We start from the raw sequence: 4084 nt of genomic DNA on the forward strand, positions 1-4084 counted from the left end.
TAGGGTTGCCATCTGTTTACAAAATTAAATTCAATTTGAATTAAGAAAATTAATTACGAGATATATGTTTCAACATATGGGCGCATAAAGAAAGGGGCTTCAGAAGGTAGCCGTTTGAAAATATTTTGAAGAGGGTTGCCACCTTCTTGCAATGTCGAATTTAATTAACTTATCCAGAAGTTATATTAAATGTCAAAATAATGATGTGAAACGAAAGAATTTTAAGAAGACTTTAGTTTGAACACATAAATGATTTTTGAGGTGTTTTGGGGGAGGGTTGCCACCTGTTTAAAAATTAAATTCAAATAAGTTAAATGAATTATTAAAATATGGGTATCAATCGAAGGGGGGTTGAAAAATCTTTATTTCTGAACTATATTTAGCGGAGTTGCCACTAGGGATGCAAGTTTTGGGGAGTAACATCGATACATCGATGTTTCGATGCATCGGAAAAATGAACATCGATGCTAAAATACATCGCCAGAAAAACATCGATATATCGATGGCTTCCGATGTTTCGAGATTTGTTAGAAAAATTTAATATTTTTCAATTCCAACTCTCTGTAATTCAATTATTGCCTTATTTATTTGCCATACCCTCCCTGTAAATAGAATAGAAATGCATGCCGTCGTAAGTTCGCTGAGCCTAAAGTTCCAAGGCCCAATTTCAATGAAATTTCAACGGGATCTCGGTCCTTGTTTAATGACTAAGTATGCATTTTTAATATCGAAAGATAAGAGTAAACTCAGAATTTCTGAATGTTCCTTCTAAAAGAAACAAATATAAAAATTCATGGCCAGTCAAAAAATTTTAGGAGCATAATTCGATGCTAAAACATCGCTGAAACTGGCATCGATGTATCGTCAATTTAGCGATTTTAGGAAATTGTAAACATCGATGGCAAACATCGAATTTTGAACCGATATTATCGATGTTTCAAAAATATCGATGTATCGTTTGCATCCCTAGTTGCCACATGTATAATTAATATAATTGAACTTAATTCATCAGTTGATTAAAATATGTATCGCAATGTAGAAATTTTCAAAAGGGCTTTTTGTCCAGGTCATCAGATCTGAACCATCCGTTTGATTTTCAAAAATGAGGTATCAAATTAAAGGGCTTGATATGTAGATGTGCAGTAGGTTTTTACTTTTCCGGAAAGAATGGCCACCTTTTAAAAAATCAAGTTGAGATTATTTATAAATCAATACAATCATATCCCCATCCTTCACTCGATTTTCAAAAATGAGGTGTCAAATTAAAAGGCTTGGTTGCAGATGTGCAATGAGGTTTTACTTTTTGATAAGAGTTGCCATAGGTATCAGTCGAAATGGTTATTAAAAGCTTTGCTTCTTAACTGTGAGAGCGTAGCCCCTGTTTAGAAAATCAAATTAAATTTTAAACAGAGTTTAAAAAGGTAGTAATTTGAAAATGTTTTGAAAAGGGTTGCGACCTGCTTTAAAAGCCGAATTTAGTTATATGCAGTATTAAAATATGGGTGTTAAACGAAAGAGTGCTAAGAAACCTTCAGTTTAAACATCAAAATTTTGTTTGATGGTTTGAAGAGGGTTGCCAGTTAAATAAATTACTAGGAGAGGTGATTTCATCGTTCATGGGTTTGAGGAGGATTTATATCTGAACTGTTTAGGAGAGTTGCCAGGTGATAAAAAAATTAAATTAAATTTATTTCTTCAGGTAATTGAATTATGTATCAAAGTATCAGGCGAAAGAGCTTTGAAAGATTTCAGTTTGAAAATGCTTCGACAAAGGTTGCCACCTGTTTGAAAAGCCTAATTTATTTAGCTTTTACACAATTTTAATGAAATATTAAAATATGAGTGGCAAAAGAAAGAGTTTTATTAAAACTTTAGTTTGCAAATATTTTTTGTTAGGTTTGCCATCTATTCGATTTTTATTTTGAGCGATAAAGTTTGGTAATTGTGTTATGAACTGTCTCGATGAAGTCAATTGGCCCTCTCGGGGCCGCGATTTCACGCCCTTAGACTTTTTTGTGCCATGCCGTGAAGGACCGATATAATGCAAACAATCTATTAACGATTCAGGCCTTTAAGGCGTATGTCGGGTATTTCTTACGATAGAGCCAGAAACCAACACCAAGATCTTGGAGAATTCAGTTAATAGGATGCGCTACTGCGAGGACAGTCACATGATGAAATCGGGTTCCATAACTAATGGGAATTTATGTTCTTTCGAATAAACCCATAATATACCTAAAAACTTAGTTTGAGTTAATTTTTATAAATAAATAATTTTTTTGTTATGGTCATCAGATCTTTAATGTGAAGGTCATCAGATCAGCACCGTCATTCTAAATGTGCATTAAGGTTTTATTTTTTGAAGTTACGACCTTTTTTTAGCGGTGCACGGTGGTTTGAATTTTGAGGAAATGAAAAACCGACGCCATTTGAGACCTCTCTTCGTTCAGAAAGGGATGGACGAATTTACGCAAGTCTTCAACTCCCGACGTTACAACAAATTCGTACACCTGAGGCCCTCTGCCAATGGGGTGAGAATAATTTAGAGGAAAAGAACGTGCTGTATGCGTCCAAGAGTGACTATAATGGAGTCAAGCAAAAGCTTCCGTGCGTTTTCGGACCCCATTACGCCTATTTGGGTACTTAAATTTAGCATTAAAGACAAAGACATAAGTAAAACGAAATTAAAAAATGTCAAACTCAAAACAAAAATCAAAAAGAAAAATGTTGACTTCAATTTTTTTTTTTTTTGTAAGCGTTGCACATTAATGTAAAAAACGTATAATTAAAGCTCTTAAAAGGACGGAACAAAAATATTTTTTTTTATTAAGTTTCGTTCAACAGTTTCTAAGATACAGCACTTTAAAAACGGTGTGTATTTATGACGTTTGATTAAATTTTAGTCCCGTGTAAATAGGCAACCATGCGTCATATCGCCAAAATATGCTGCACGTATATATTCATGACACCTATGTAGACCTTCAACCATGCGTCATATTGCCAAAATATGCTGTACGTATATTCGGGTCACCAGAGACCTTCAATCTCTTCAACTTTCATCCAAATCTTTAGAGGTCGCGCACAGAGGCGGCCGCGGTGACATGAAATGCCAGTATTGTTTTTTTTTTTGTATAAGAATATTGTTTACGCTTTAACCGAACCCGTTAAAATTAAGGATTCTGGCTATATACAACATTTAGAAAAATTCATAAAAAGGTTGTCTCAATTTTCAACTTTTTACTCTGAATTTTTAGAATAATTGTCGATATGACGTTTTATAGCCCATGGAATATTATTATAACCAACAATGTTCATCTGGAAATTCCCGTTAATTTTTTTTTAATTTTTTATTCCACCGGCCTTTTGTTTTTTTTTCATTTAACAATCGTCATTTATGGATTGATTTTTTAATTTTTTGGCGAATAATCATAGTGCTCTGTGCATACAATTTTAGGACACGGATGTGATGTAATTAAGTAAGTAGATACCAATAGGTAATATTTCCAGAGTGATTTATTTATTTATTTGTCTATTTATTTGTTTTAACGTGTTTGGCAGGATTATTATGTAGTTAAGAAAGTTCACAAAGAATCTTTAGAAAATATCGGCATACACACATACAAAAGTATTAAACAATATATTGTTGAAGATGAAGGACCGATGGATGAATAATTTGCACCGGTTATAAGTTCCTCCTCTGAGGATTTAAGTTCAGAAACCGATACATAATACACAATGAAAATCCAATCAATTTACGTTTTCGTTTCTTTTTCTTAATTTTTGAAATATGCTAATTTTATCATCATTGAAAAAAGTCAAAAAACCGGATTTTCAAAATTGGTGACCGGTAAAAAAAGGCGATTTTGTTTTTAAAATTGCCGTGATGGAATTCTTTTAGGAGTAAAGTTTCAACAAATTCCGATCCCTCCTTCTTTTTGCCCATTGTTTATATGGATTCGGTGCAAAAGCCTATCGGCTTAAACTTCGTATACATACACATACACTCATATGTACATATGTAAGTATGTACACGTATGTACGCCAACAATCGCCACCGATGTCCACTAGTCGCTACTTATTTATT

Source organism: Rhagoletis zephyria, unplaced genomic scaffold (genome assembly GCF_001687245.7).
Source record: "Rhagoletis zephyria isolate East Lansing unplaced genomic scaffold, Rhagoletis_zephyria_1.1 Rzeph_scaffold_00682, whole genome shotgun sequence".
NCBI classification, from domain to species: domain Eukaryota; kingdom Metazoa; phylum Arthropoda; class Insecta; order Diptera; family Tephritidae; genus Rhagoletis; species Rhagoletis zephyria.